Source organism: Gekko japonicus, unplaced genomic scaffold (assembly GCF_001447785.1).
Source record: "Gekko japonicus isolate JY-2015 unplaced genomic scaffold, Gekko_japonicus_V1.1 scaffold1057, whole genome shotgun sequence".
In the NCBI taxonomy this organism is placed as follows: domain Eukaryota; kingdom Metazoa; phylum Chordata; class Lepidosauria; order Squamata; family Gekkonidae; genus Gekko; species Gekko japonicus.
In genome coordinates this window covers 244,373-260,760 of record NW_015175390.1, presented here as the reverse complement: position 1 = coordinate 260,760, position 16,388 = coordinate 244,373, and positions in this window count along the sequence as shown.

Genomic DNA, 16,388 nt, shown 5'->3' with positions numbered 1-16,388 from the left:
TTACCCAATATTGTTGTTTGAGGTACAGCAAATTCTTTTTTATTTGGCTAATGCCCAAGGCCTCAAGTGATTTCCTTTCCACCTGATGTTTCTGGAAGGTTTTCTTTCCTCCCATACGTTTGTGTTCTGCTTCTAACTCTGCAATCCGTAACATTCTTTACCCAATATTGTTGTTTGAGGTACAGCAAATTCTTTTTTATTTGGCTAATGCCCAAGGCCTCAAGTGATTTCCTTTCCACCTGATGTTTCTGGAAGGTTTTCTTTCCTCCCATACGTTTGTGTTCTGCTTCTAACTCTGCAATCCGTAACATCATTTCTGATCTAATACAATTTTTTTATTTTCCTTAGATGTGAAGAAATCACAATCATGGAGCCACACATTGTAAGTCTCATTTTAAAAGGCCTCAGAAGGTTTACTGTTATCTTGCTTTTGAAGAGTTATAATAATTCTTGCTTCTTGCATGAGTTGTAACTCACTACAAAAATTACAGCAGGCTGATTCAATATGACCTTACAATCCATTATTAAACAGACCAATATATTTCCTTTAGTGGACACGGACTTCAGGTAGCCATAATTAATAGTTTCTAAATTATTTTTCATGCCATTGGACCTAGATAGCTTGTGTGCTTTGCTTTTTAATTTTCTTTGATCAGGTTTTTATTAAAATACAATAGCTGAAACTGGAACACCAGGTAAAGGAAACCTATACGTTGGTTTAGTTGGAGGCAGAGAAAACCTATACATTGGTTTAATTTACATATTCTCATTAATGATGTATTTAATGCATGGCTAGTAGGGCAGCCTGGCTGATTTTCTGTTGTCTTTGTCTTTACTATTGAGCAAGGCTAGATGACACCACATTACTGACAGAAAATAGTGAAGGTTTGAAACAACTGTTGATGAATGTTAAAGCAGAAAATGCAAAAGCAGGATTACAGCTGGATATCAAGAGGACAAATTAATGACTACTGGAGAATTACAGAAATTTAAGGATGATGATGGAAAAATTGAAATTGTTCAAGATTTTCTATTCCTTGGCTCCATCATCAACCCAAAGGGAGGCTACAATCAAGAAATTAGAAGGAGACTGAGACTGGGAAGGTTAGCCATTGAAGGAGTTAGAAAGATTCTTAAATATACGGATATGTCACTGGCAACCAAGATAAAGTTAATTCATGCCATAGCATTCCCCTTTACTATGTATGGATGTGAAAGTTGGACAATGAAGAAAGCTGACAGGAAGAAAGTTAATTCTTTTGAGAAGCTAAAATGATTAAACTGAGGCTATCATTAGGGATGGGCATGAACCAAACCACAAAGGAAAATTTACTACAAATTTTGCCCTGTTTGTGGTTAGCAAACTGATGTTCATGATGGGTCTACTTTCAGGAACTTCCATGAACTTTTAAAGCAGTTTGTGGTGGTGGTTCATGGACAGAACAGAAAGCAGGGGTTTAAAGGGACTCAAAGTCCTTTTAAACCCCTCCTTTCTGTTCCATGCAAAAGCCACAAAAACAGCCAAGTGGTGGGGAGCAGCCTGCTCCCTGCTGCTCAGCTGTTTTGGTCTTTCTTGTGCAGTCCGAAGCAGCTGAGCGGCGGGGAACATGCTGCTCTTTGCCACTTAGCTTTTTCTGGGCTTTCTGCAAACCCCATTTAAAGGGACTGCAGTCCCTTTCAACAGGATTTCCAAGGCCATGAACTATGAATTGGTTTGGTTTATGAATGAACCTCCTGTCAGGCTCCCTGTGCATTTTGCATTTTACAGCTCACCTGTTATTGAGAGAGGAGGTTCCTTTCTCTCTCTTTGATGGGCCCAGGGCTTGTCACCTTAGTGGTGCCAAATGTCCTGGCTTCTCAAATGTCTGTGATCCTGTTTTCCTTGCTATGTAGACGCTATGTGCCTATGGGGGGGAGCAAATACCATGGGGTGATTGGGTCCTAAGCTTTAGTGCGTTACTTGAATTCACTATATCTGCAGCCTTCACATGTTCAACTTCAGTCCTAACAATAGATGTGTCCAGGATGGTATCTATCAACTGTCTGAATAAAGGCAGCATTCACACGTGTGAGATAATGCAGAGGGGAAGCGAGGCTATTTGCTCCACAGGAATTTGACCCGCATTTGCGTGATCACACAGTCCCTGGGAGCTGCAGGGGTGGCCTACCACTGTGTGATCACACACAACCACGGGTGAGTCATTTTGGGTTTTTTGCCGCATATTTCCTGAGTGCTTCAATGAGGGATCGATGATTCGCATCTCCACACCGAGTGCTCCCTATGCAGTGTGCGATGATGCACATACCAAAACAGGGGGGGAACAATGCCATGGAGTCGGGATGGCCTGATCAGACCATCCCGATGCCATAGAACCGCGCTGGTGCAATCACACTGGGGAAAGTCCTTTCCTGGCCCGTAGCAAACCCGTTTGCTACTGGGTTTTCCCTGGTGTCTTTTTACTTCACTTCTGCAGCAGAGCAAAATGGGTTGCCGATGGGAGCAGGACGCTTGGCAGATGTTGGCGTCTGATCGCACCTTTAAATTCTGCCTGGCATTCGCGCCTATGGCGCGGCTAATTCTGCATGTGATCGTGCCCTAACAATATTTTATTTCAGGTTTGGGCATCCAGTTTGTGGTATCAACAATCAATTTTACTGCTAACGTAATTCAAAATTTGCCATATCTGTCAGTTATGGTATTGCCCATTATTTTCACTAAATTGTTCTAAACATAATGTGTTTTAACATAGCTGCTCCTTTGCCTATCTCTTTCTTGCAAGGCAGCTGCTTCATGAACTGACTAGTGTCTGACCATAGCACAATTCAAGGTGCTGGCACTGCCCTTTAAAGTCCTATATAGTTTGGGACCAACATACCTGAAATACTGCTACTGCCTTATGAACCCATCCAATGGCTACAGTTATTTTCTGAGGTACTGTGTTGGGTGTCCCCACCTGAAATGTGGTAGGTGGCAACATAGGAGAGGGCCGTTTCACTCATGGTCCCAAAATTCTGGAATTCTCTTTCCCACGGAGACTTATAATTTCCTTTCTGTTGCTGTCTTCTGTTAGCAGGTGAAAGCTTTTGTTTTATTTTGTTTGACATTCTCTTGGTATGTATTTTAGCTCTTGGTTTGCTTTAATGATGAATTTTTGTTGGGTTTAATGACTTTTAAGATGAAATGTTATTATGTATATTTTAATCTTTTATCTACCTTGGTGGTTCTTGTGAGTGCAGAAATACAGGGTATAATTTTTGTAAAATAAAATAAATAGGGAGATAGTTGTATGTAAACTGGCAACCCCTTTGGAACTCTCACTGGGCTTTTAGGGCACAACCAATTGTGAGAAGAGCCAAAAGGATAAGAACTGCATGTGTTATATTTCTGCAGCAGTCAGAGCAAAAGGAAGGATATTAGTTAAGGATGGAACCATATTTACTCACCCAAACAAGTGACTTTGGAATATAGCTATCTAGAGTTTGGGAGTGTCCTGGCCCCCACCATTTTCAGGTTTGTTTAGTCTCTTGCTTGTTAAATTTAAAGCTGTAGGTAAATCAGGAGTTCACCTTCACAAATGTTTTTTTTAATATAAGACCTATATAAAAATTTTCATTCCAATCATTAAAGGAGTTCCCTGAGCAGAGAATACTTGCCCTCAAGTCACCAACCAATGTAATTGCTTTGGAAATTAGACAAGTAGCCTTGAATCAGACAACTAGTTTGGAAATCAGACAACTAGCCCTGAAGTCACAGATTCAATATAGTCTCTAAAACTAGCCCAAGAATATCAACACATAAGTCATAAAAGAGGCCATAAAAACCATAACTTTAGTTCATCCTCTTGTAAAGACAGCAATGGATGGACACAGTATATTTTGATTTAATTATTTCTTAGCTGAACAACAATATAGGTTTATGTCAAGAGACTTGGTGGTTATCATGTTAATTATTATAAGCAATTCAAATGTTTTAGAGTTTTACAAGATAATTGTGTATAGATGACTAATTAATGATCTAATTATGGTGAGCTTTTTTTAAAAAAACTGTTATTGCTTTCAGTAGTCTTAATGCATGTTTTGCTGAAGACAGTTTGTTTTTTTTCCCCTTAGAGGGCTTGTCATGTTAAATTTGTGAAGTTAATTGGTATGATATGTAGTGTTGTACTGTGTGTGTGTAAGTGTGAGTGAGGAAGAGCACTGTAGCCTTGTCCAAGTCTCTGTGATCGCCAGGTCTGATTTTCTTATGTAAAACTGGAGTGAAGGTTTTACAATGGTGAGGCGTTTGAACAGAACAACATCAATTCAACCCACATTGATTCAATCCAGATTGATTTTCTTCTTTTACTTGTGGGGGGAATTGAATTGCAGTTGCAAAGAACAAACCAATTTATTGAGTTTGGCTTAAGAGGGGGAACATTCTGGATTCCATTACTATCTCTATCTCATGGAATCACTTTGAGTCATTCATCTCAATGCCAGTTTATTGGTTAATGAATGATCATGAGTTTAGAATGTTTCAAGGATTGTAACCTCATTGTGGAAAATTATGTTGCTGTCTCCACCACAAATTTAAAGCAGGGTGATTCCACCTATTGCTCTGCTTTCCACAATGTACCATCTGTACCTAGGAAGATGGCCACTAACATATGTGAGCAGTTTTGCATTTTGCACCAATACTAGATGAAGCAACAGGAAAAGGGATTTATTTGGTGTGTGAAAAGTAACCAACATTAGATTTATAAATGTAATTTCCCAATGGGGACACAAAGCAGTTCATATCATTCTCCTACCTCCTATTTTATTGTCTCAAGAACCCTGTGAAGTATGTTAAGCTGAGAATGTGTGACTGGCCCAACATCACCCTGCTGGCTTCCATTCCAAACTCTAATCATTACATCTTTTGAACATGGTAGGATCCTTGCAGCACAACAGGGGAGAGGGATGAAGCTGGGCACCTTTCTTGCCACATATGGTTGTACAGGCAATGATAAACAAGGCCGACAGTGCTGTCCGAAGATATTTCTGTGGTCATGCGGCTGGCATGACTAAACACCAAGGTGCACGGAATGCTATTACCTTCCCACTGAACTGGTACCTATTTATCTACTTGCAATTTCTTGCTTTCGAACTGCTAGGTTGGCAGGAGCTGGAACTAGAGACGGGAGCTCACTTCGTCATGCGGCACACTCAGGTCTCGAACTACTGAACTACCGACTTTCCACAGCCTGCAGTTCAGCGTCTTAACCACTTGAGCCACCGCAGCTCCTTTACCAGAGGGGATATTTTCCACCATCCCTTTGTTGCTTACGCCTTCCTGTGAGTAAACATTTCTTTCCACTGCAAATAGCAGAGAGATTTTCTGGAGCTCCTCTATGTGAGGATGTTCCAATTCCCTTCACATGTGACACTGAAATGCCTACCATCTTCCTGAAGCTGGTGTCCATGTTTGAGATTTCTAGCTTTATTTTGCCATGAGTTGTGCCTGCTACAAGAAACAACCTTAGGTTCCATTGCAAATAGTGCTGGGGTGGGGGGGCTTAAGATGAAGTGAGCAAGGATGTTCCAATCCTTTTCATGTTTGGCACTGTAACCTCCACAATCATCCTTAAGGTGCTGGCTAATTTTTTGGCACCTAGATTTGTTTTCTGATGAGTTATGCATTGCTACAGATGGACAGATGAAAAGACACATACTTTTATTACAGATTTCCTATTTTATGTAACACACATAGGTTGAGCTTGCAATACAGTAGGGAATGAATATAAATGAATGTCAAGCGTAAGATTTTCTTTATTTGTCTTTTGAATGGTTCTTTCATGTGGATAAAAAAGAACTAAGTAATCAAAAGGATTTCTTTCCTGAGAGGATTACCTACTTCAAGAAAGCATATAAAAATGTTGATTGGATGTGGCAACAAAAATCCTAAAAATAAAATTGCACATGTTATTTGAAATAGTTCCTAGTATGTTTTGTATTTTCTCATTTGTTAACACTAAGTACCAATGAAAATTGATGAGCAAAACTGATCTTCTGAAGATAACCTACAAAATAGCTGAAAAATCAAGCTAGCAACTGCTTTTATGGTCTGTCCTTTCTGTATCAGCCTTCTTTACTTCATTCAGTACATATGCATATACAATGGTGCAGTGGCAGACAGAGATATGGCTTGCTGGTGGGAACAGTTCACCATTCCTGCAGGGAAAGCAAAGGAAGGGGAAACCAGGATGGCTCAATTTTCACATTCAAAACTGTACCTGCTTTTTTCATAATCCCCATTTTCTCTCAAGATGAGCACCTAATTTGGTCACATTGGTGATCTGTTTGGAATTTAAAAAGAGCAGTATTTCAAGTAGTTGTGAATATGCTCAGTGGAAGGCATTTGACACTGTGCCTGGTTAATGGGTCACAATTTACGGGGTTGCAGGTCTTACTTACATGAGGGTTATTATTTAAATGTAGACGGGTTGCAGCGCAATGAGACGGATAGCACCAGGACTCGCTCCTCAGGCACTGCTGGCTTTGCGCTTCTTCTAGTAGAGTATCGGGGGCTCCTGAACACCACCGTACTCCCTGGAGGGGGGTGCAGAGCAAGGGACTTGATCCGGGCTCCCTGTTTTGTGGCATCATACAGGTTGTAGCCCTAGATCGTCCCCGGCAAGAAGCATTTGAAGTGTGCTCTTGGCAGCCATGAGCACCCAGCTGTCACTACCCGTTTAGAGGGACTTGAGAAACGTTAACTAAATTTACCTAAAGATCACAGTGAGAAAACTGTCTAAGCAACAAACCCAAAACCTACCTTTAACATTTAAGCCCTTTAAAACTTAAAGAGACACAGACTAAGACTGGGCGGGGGAGAACTTCCCCCCCTCTCCTTCCTGCAGCTAGCAAAAGACATGAGAAGCACTGCTACATTGTTGTTAGGGCTAAAGATCCAGAAGTCTTGTTAATATACCTTCCCCCTAAATAAATGGGTTACAGTAATTTGGGGGGGAAAATTTTGAACCGCTTTTTATTTTTCTTTCCTGGGTCGAGTTTGGATATTTTGTCCTTCTTCCTTAAAAAAACAAACAAAACCCCTGGTTTTAAACTTTCTCCTTTGGAATTATAATAAAGAAAAAAAGAGACTAATCTACATGGCAACTGGCCTAAAACTCTTTATATTTTAATATTTCAATATACGCATTACAGTTAATGAGGTTCTTTTCCTTCCCTCTCTTCCCTTCGTCTTCCCCCCCTGTCATTTCCATATAAGGAGAAGAAAGAAGAGCCTGCCAAGAAGTTTTCCCCCATAACAAAACTGTCTTATTGAGTCACATCTTGTGGTGTATGTTTGGCTTATAGCTGATAAAACTGTGGGTTCCATGTGGTTTAGAAGTACTCTATTTTCATTCTGTTTATAACAAGGTTATTTTATAAATAATAAGCTGTATTGTGGACATAGAGGTGTGTTGGAAAAAATAGTCTGCTTTAATACTGTGGAGGTTCTTTGGTCTTGTTGTATAACCATATTTTAAAATGGCAGGCACAAATAGCCCCCCAAACCCCCCACAATCCTCTAGTTCATCAGGTATAATAAAATCAGTAGCTTCTAGCCTATCACAGGGCTCAATGAACGATCTGCAAATATTGAGCCAGGAGATAGTTTCAACTTCTATAAAAGCTGCAATTGCAGAAGCAGTGGACCCAATTAAAGATACAATGAAAGACATGTCACAGCAACTGTCAAATAAAATGGAGGATCTGCGTAAACAATTGCTATCGAATAACCATAAGATTGCTGAATTGAATAAAACAACTTCTAAATTGGAAGATAAGGCAGAAGAAACAGATTGTAAAGTACAGGCAATGGACTCCAAACAAACCTCTTTGGAACAAAATCTTATGAAACTGGAATTAAATAAAGTGGCATTTATATTAATATTTCAAAATATTCCAGAAGAGAAATATAAAGACATAAGGTTAAAGATGGCACACATTTTGGTGAAATATATGAAAACAGAAGAAACAGAGAAAGTCTTGGACGAAATTGATATTGCATTTAGGATGAATTCAGCTTATGCCAGAAGAAATCAGCTTCCCAGAGAAGTTCATGTGAGATTTCACAAGAGAATTCTAAGAGATGAAATTCTCAAAACATCAAATGAAACACCTCTATACATAGAAAATACAGAAATAAAGATTTTAAAAGAAATTCCCTGGAGAGTCAAAGAAAAAAGGAAAGAATATATGGATCTTACAGCAATGTTGAGAAGAAATGAGATCCCATATAGATGGTTACTTCCAGAAGGCTTATTCTTTACTTATAAAGGTAAAAGGTTTAGAGTCAACTCAACTTTCAAGGCAAAAAATTTCTTAAGACTCATGGAGCAGACCTTCAAACTGAAGAAAACTCAGAAGCTACAGAAGAAGAAGACCAGGATTTTTAAGGCACCTCAGGAACAACCTCAACAGCTTCAACTACAATCAAGAAAACAACAGCATAAAAAACCCCAAAGACCACAACATCACAGATACGCACAAGGAGACAAATAAGAGATAAACAAGACACGAAATCACAGATGGATAGAAGGAAAGTGAGAAATCCATACGCTCAAAAAGTCTATACCTTCTATTCAGCAAGGCATGTCTTGGTCCAGAATAGATATGTGCTGGATCTCTACCACAATGACAAATGACATATTAGAAGTGGAAATTTCACCAGCAACTTTTACAGACCACAACCAGATTATGCTTGAAATACAAGATACCTTAAAAAAAAAGATGGTCACAGAATACTTCTATTTTAAAGAATGAAAAGTTTGTAAGACAATCCAAAAAAGAATTCCAAATGTTTTTAAACAAAACATCCAACCAGAAATTTCCATCAGGACTGTCTAAGATGCATTCAAAGCCTATGCCAGTGGATGGATGATTAGTGAATCAGCATATGTCAGGAAACAGAGGACAGTAAAATATTTCCAGATCCAAGACCAGATTAGAAAACAGGAAGGAAAGATGAAACAGGACTCTTCAATTGAAGAATACAAAAAGTAAATTATATAGACATTTAACATGTTAAGGATATATAAAGTACAATTTTGATATATTTGCAAGCAATATACATAATGATATAAGGTGAAATATATAAATGTATGATAAATTAGGCATGAGTTTGTCAAGAAGGAATTGTAAAAATAATTCCCTCTCTTTTATGTTTATGTCTTTAAAATAAAAAATTGAAAAAAGGGTTATTATTTAAATTGATAGTTTAAAGTTGCATTTTGAATGAATGTGCTGCTTTTGAGCTTGTACTGTCAAAGGCCTTACTCACGGTAGAATTCAACATGTCAGTGCATGCTTAAAGTAAAGGTATAGGTTTCTTTTGCTTGAAAGCTAGTCAAATCCAACTCTAGGGGGCAGTACTCAGGGGTTGTTTCCTGCCGGAGTGCTGCAGAGCAGCGCTCCAGCAGAAATGAGCCTGGGGCGCCCCCTGCCATTCCTGGCCTGCCTGCACAGGCAGACAGGCCAGGGAAGCCCTGCAGAGCCCCCCGTTGCCTTTCCCCTGAGCCTCTCCACTCTGCGGAGACACTCAGGGGAAGGGGGGATTTAAATGCTTGGGTTCCCTGCCCGAGGTTCTCTAGGTGCCCCGCAGCCTACCTGTGCTCCTCTCCCCCAGCCAGCCCACCGTGGCGGGCTAGCTGGAGAAGGGGAGGGGAGGTGGGCAGACATGCCCCCCTTTTCCCCTGAACCTCTCCACTTCTGCGGAGAGACTCAGGGAAAGGGGGATTTAAATGCCTGGGTTCCCTGCCCAATGTTCTCTAGGTGCTCAATAGGCGTGCCCTGCAGCAAGGAACCCAGGCATGACTGCCTCCCTGTGCTCCCCTCCCCTCCTCCAGCCAGCCCACCACGGCAGGCTAGCTGGAGGAGGGGAGGGGAGGTGGGCAGACATGCCCCCCCTTTCCCCAGGACCTATCTGGATTTAAATGCCTGGGGTTTTTATTTATTTAAAACTTAAAAAAAAACTATTTGTGTGGACAGCTGGGCAGCCTCTGGGGCCTGCACAATGGCAAAAGCCCACCCTCAGCTTCCAGGAGCCCTCAGTTGGGCCAGAACAAGCTGGGTGGGGGCTGCATGTATGCCATCTTCTTGCCGCAAGGGTAAGTTGGCTCACTGGGGGGGGGCTGTGGTGTGCAGTTTTGTAGGCAGCCTGGAGAGATGGCTGGAGGAAGGGATGGGGGAAGGGGAAGAACTACAATTCATATATAAGAACTTCTGCAAACAATTCATGGTTTTTTAAAAAGCAACCATAAAGTCCTGTTCTCATTTGAAGGTGGGTCAAAATGGGGGAGGGGGAGAGCTTTAAAATACAATTCATAAGAGCTTCTGCAAACGATTCATGATTTTTTTAAAGCAACCAAAAAGTCCAGTTCTCATGTGAAAGTGGGTCAAAACGGGAGGGGGGGGAGCTTAAAATACACCCAAAGAGAGATTAACACATGGAATTCACTGCCACAGGAGGTGGTGGTGGCTACATAACATGAAGAGCTTCAAGAGAGAATTACATAAACATATGGAGCAGAAGTCCATCAGTGGCTCTTAGCCACAAGGTATAGGTAGCTCTGGGGCAAGTGATGCTCTGTTTATTTTATTTTTTTATTTAACTTTAGACTTTATATCCCGCTCGAACCCCCTTTCTCAGGGGGTCTCTGAGCGGTTTACATATGGTGCTAGTCACACAAATTACCCTAACTATGGCCACAGAGTTTTATGGGGGTGGGGTTTCCTACCGGCACCCCTGTGGTGGTGGGTTGACATGCTTGCTCTCGGCTCGGCGCTTCGCTTCGTTCCCGGCGGGCTCCATTTCGATCCGGCGGCAGTTCTTTCCTTCGGTCGCACGATTCACGCCTTCCTCTGGTTCCAGCAACGTCCTTCTGGCTCCGCTTTACGCCAGCGTCCAACGTCATCATGCGCCCGTCTCGCCGGCAGCCGCTCAGATGTCTCCTCCTTTCTGGCCAGCAGGGATCGCTCCCGTCGCTGCCGCCGCCGTCCCGCTGCGCCACGCCACCTCCGATCTTCGGGCCAATGTTTCGTTGCCGCTGCCGTCGCCGTTGTCCACCACACTAGGCAGGGTGCCCCCCACCCTACCCCTCCCTCCCTCCCTCCCTCTTTGCCTTCTTTTCCTCTTTCTCTCTTCCTCTCTTCTTTCTTGCCTTCTGACACACTTCCGGTGATGTCAGGGGGTGTCGCATATGTAAATAAGTTATGCTAATGAGTTATGCTAATGAGCTCATGCATCTCTTTTTCTATGAAATGACCCCTGGCAGTGCTCATCTCCGTTTCCAAGCCGAAGAGCCAGCATTGTCCAAAGATGTTTCTGTGGTCATGTGGCCGGCATGACTAAATGCCGATGTGTACGGAATGCTGTTACCTTCCCACCAAAGCGGTACCTATTTATCTACTTGAAATTTCTTGCTTTCAAACTGCTAGGTTGGCAGGAGCTGGGGCCAGAGACGGGAGTTCGCTCTGTCATGCGGCAACTCGGGTCTCAAACTGCTGAACTATAGACCTTCTGGTCTGCAGCTCAGTGTCTTAACCTCTGAGCCACCACAATCATTAAATTGAATTACAGTTCCAAGATTGTGCAAAAACATATAAACTACTTGTGATCCAATATAGAAAATGTGATGAATGTGAAGACATTTACTTTTTTTGGGCTCAGGGTGCTAAAATGGGCAAGGCAAGAATGGTACAGAAACAAGCCACATAGCGTCTCCCCATCCATATTCCAGCAGGTTGTAGAAAACACTTATTAAGCAAAATTTCAAACAAAAAATAAATTCCACTGAACTTCTGTTAAATTTTGCTGCAACAGATTAATGCAGATTAACACACATTCTCCTGGATGTATTCTGTTAATTACTTTTGGGTGAAATTGTATGGACTGTGGAAGGGGAAAAGGGCAGAGGGACAGCCATGGGAAAGCAATACAAAATATGTGAGAAGCTAAACCTCAGTTTAAGGTTTGGTGAACCTATGCATTAAAGTATTCCAAGCAAAAATTAATGTGTGATTTTAAGTGATGCAATACTTCTATAATTCTCACCACCATTTTCTATAGTTGGGGCTGCAGAGCAGTCCATGAGAATGTTTGTTTGTGTTTGTAGTAAATGAAGAAGCAGGAACTTGCAAAACATTAGCAATACAATTTAGAGCAATTTCAAGTGTGTGTGTGTGGGTGGGTGGGTGGGTGGGTGGACATTTTTAAATGTGTTTACAATTTCTGGTCAAACAAAGAGATGTTTTCATCATTACTAGAGAAATACTTGTCCTTATCTACCTAGATGTGTCTGTGGAGAGATGGGACTGCTGTGAAATCTAAACACATGAAGGTGCAATATATTAAGACCATTAATTCTTTTAGCCTATTATTATCTACTCTGCATGGCCTTAGGCAGGGATCTTTCACATACCTATACCTGATTCTTTGAGATGCCGGGGCTGTGACTTCTTCCATTGAGCTACAGCTAGCTACCCCTCTGAAGCCAGTGTCAACTGTCAGGGACCAGTATCGGTTATTTATTTAGATTTTAAACCACTGTCCTCCCCAACAGGACTGAAAGCAAATATACAACTTAAGTTTTTAAAAAAGTACAATAAATGATGTCCTGGGCTAGCCCTAGATCCATAGCTCGTAGATGTATGTTTGCATAATATCTACTGAGCTAACATTTGCTGCCTCCTAATGCTTACTGGTAAAGGTCGGCTTTTCCTCTTGCAGGTAGTTCTTATCAATTGCCCATCTCATTTACTACTACTAGTATAGAGGCATTCCTAGGATACAGTCTAGGGATGGGCATGAAAGTATGGTTCAGTTCATGGTTCATGGAGGACCCATGAAGCAAATTATGAACCGAACCGAACTAAAATGGCCTTATACAAACTGAACCAGTTTGTTAACTTTGTGAAGTAGAAGAACAGCTGCCCAGTGGACTAGAGACTCCAAACTTGCCAGGGATCTCCAGGTGATGCTCCTCTATATGTCCACCAAGTTTGGTGAGGATTGGTCTTGGGGGGGAATCCAGGTTACAGCCTGCCAAGGAAAGTGTCCCAGGAAAGTGATTTTGGATAATTGTTGGGTGTAGCGTCAGGAGTGTATAGAACAAACACTGTGCAATCTAGAAACATCGAAATCACAGTGGACCTCCCTGGGATATTCCCCTACATGCCCTACAAGTTATGTGCAGATTGGACCTGGGGGGCATATGATAGTCCCACAAAGAAAGTGCCTCCAGGAAAGTGCTTTTGGAGAAATGTTGGGTGCAGCTTCAGGGGTGCATAGAATGGACTCTGTGCATGTTAGAGGCATCAGATTCACAGCAGACATCCCTAGGATGCTCCCTAGAATGGCCAATCCCCCTCCTCCCCCAAGCCTGGGCGTAATCTGCACTGCTGGTGATGGCTGCTTCCCTGGGCCCCATTCACTCATTGCGGTCAAGGCAATTACTGAGCATGGCCAACTTCCCTCCTCCCCTGCCTTACTTGGGTGCAGGAGCCCCCCTCACTATTGCAGTTGGCTACATCCCTGGGCCCTGTTCACTCTCCATGGACAAGATGATACCTGGGCACAGCGTACCCCCCTCCTCCGCTGCCCTGCCTGGTGCGCTCATTGCTGGCACACAGAGACAATTTCTAGGCTTCAGAGTATGTAAAGCAATTCCAAGGCCAGGCATCAAAATACAGTTCAAGGTTCAGGCACAAGGTAGGCAACACTCACAGCTTCAAGTCCAAAGAGAAATCCAAGAACAAGGGTATGAAGGTACTGGCCAGGATCAGAGAGAAAGAGGTCAATCCAGAGCACAGGCTGAAAGGTCAGTAGCTAGCAAAAGAGTTGCTTCCACAAGCCACTTCTTTTTCTGTTGCTTTTAAGCACCGCACTGCTCAGCAGCATGTATTGAGCCATGCACCTGCCAGCAGCTTCAACCATGCACTCATCCTCACTGTTAGTGCTGGGCCAGTGCTGTGCTGCCAGGCGGGTACTGCATATTCTGTCTTGAAGATCTCTTGTCATTTTCTTCCTAGTGCATTCCTGAGGCTCTGGTGACTGGGGAGGGTTTTGAAATAGCTGGCAGCTGATTCTCTATTACCAGCTCAGGGATAGGGGGCTGAGGGGCCAGTGCACTGGTTCCTGGCTGAAGATCTATGTCTGGCCACAGGGAGGCTGCTCATTCTGACAGGAAATGACAAAAAGGATGCAGAGACCAGAGCCTCAGTCTCCATTGGGTTCTCTTGAACCAGTGGAGCAGAGAAGAAGGAAGGAGTGCTTGACAGCTTTGGAGAGAAGATGGAGTGCTCACCTAATTGCACAGCAGCAATCAATGTTGGTTCCTGGAGTAGAGTCTTTACAGGAGCGGGATTGAGAAGCTGATAGAAAGCAGCAAGGACCTACACCTGGAGGATGAGGAATCCATGGGGAAGAAATGACACCTGGGCTTTGGGGATGAGTCTGCAAAACAAGGCAGTTAAAAGGAATGTACTGAGCAAGGCCTGTTCCATTCAAAATCTTTATAAATGATTTGGATGAAGGAATAGAGGAAATATTTATTAAAACTGCAGATGATACTAAATTGGGAGGGGTAGAACTTCCTGACAGAGTGGCTCCTCAGTGGAACAGGCTCCCTCAGGAGGTGGTGGGCTCTCCTTTGGAGGTTTTCAAATAGAGGCTAGATGGCTATCTGACAGCAGTACTTATTGTGTGAACTTAGGCAGATCATGAGAGGGAGGGGAGGAAGGGTTGCCTCAGGGCTTAGTTCTTGGGGGCCTTTGTTACATTCCCAGGGAAATGCTGATCACCACTTTATTTATTTATTTAATTCCATTTCTACCCCGCCCTCCCCGCACGCAGGAAGCAATTTTTTGTCCAGGCCTGTTTGGCTGGAGACCTTGGAGGTTTTTGTCATCTTCTGGGTGTGGAACAGTGGTTAATGGGGGTGTGGAGGGAGGTTTTTGTGAATTTTTTGCATTGTGCAGGGGGTTGAACGAGATGACCTTGGAGGTCCCTTCCAACTCTATGACTCTATGACTGTAAGCCTTGGTGTGGAAACAACTTTGCTTGCAACCTTCTCTGTGAGCTGACTCGCTCAGTGAATGGAGCGCTACCTTGCCTTGTTGCCTTGCACCCTGTCCTGTTTAACCTGTGCTTTCTGCTTTTCCAGCCAGAGACCCAGGCCCCATATCCCACCTTGGCTTCCAAGCCATGGATCCTGAAGTCCAGACTCTCCTTTTCCCCTGACCTTTAGACGAACTTTCGGCTTCCTGACTCAGAACTGGTTAGTAGATTGTGCTCTTGCATTCTGTCTTATTTGTTACTGTTGTATTTGTGCATCCTAGAAAACCTAGGTAGAGTAAAAGCACCAGGCTCTGCCCCAAACACAACAGGATGCTTCCCCACCTCCCGAATCACTGCTTGTCAAGCCTGTCCTGTGTCCCTGGCACCGCTCCTCCCATGGCCATGGTGGGTTCAGGCGAGGAGTATCCATCGGTCCTGGGAGTCGAGACTCGTTAAAGAAGAGGGGGAGCGTCGGGGCCTCAGATAGGCTGGGGACAGGGTTAACGGCACCCTGTAAGTCCCTCTGCCTCTGTACATCGATACCTGGCTTATTCAGCATCCCCACGGACTTTCCTTCACTCTGTCTGCACCTGGTTGTTTCGAGTACGTTCCTCCTCCCCGGCCCCTTCGCCTTCCCTCTCCTTTATACCTGGCCCCACTCCCAGCACCATCCCCACCTCTTTCCTCCTCCTCCCAGCCCCACCCCAAGTGATAAGCTCAGACACTGTCCCAACGCCCAGGGTGGGGTCAGGACTATGCCACCAGCAGCTCTGTCAGCTTAGGGCCGCACCACCGGCAACGGCGTGTGGGTTATCCTGCACCCGCGTGCCCATTGTCAGTCTCTCCTCGGCGGTGTCGGCTTCTCCCACAGCTCCCCGGGGCCCTCTGCTCTGTGCTCGAGCTCGCCTGGATCGCCGCACCCTGCTGGCAGTGATGGGGGTTAGTGCTGTGAGGCTCTCCCGTGGGCCACGACGTCCTGGTTCTGTCTTCTGCCTTGACGTTGGTGCCGCCCGATCTGGGGGGTCTTCTGGGTGAGTTGGTGGTCGTCGGGACCCCCAGGGGGTGTGGGCTACGTCCCGGAGCTTCGAAACTGGGACACTGCTATTGGAGTTCTCCCTTCTAAACAGTGTTATCAACTTCTGCTCTTGGGGCAGTGCAAAAAACTGTTTCACATACTGTGAGAGCCCCATAGATGGAGCAAAGGAACGAGGCTCTCCTTCTTTCCTTCTCTCCTTCTTTCTTTCTCTCCCTTTCCTTATCTCCTTCCTTATTTCCCTCCTTCCCTCCTTTTTTCCTTCTTTTC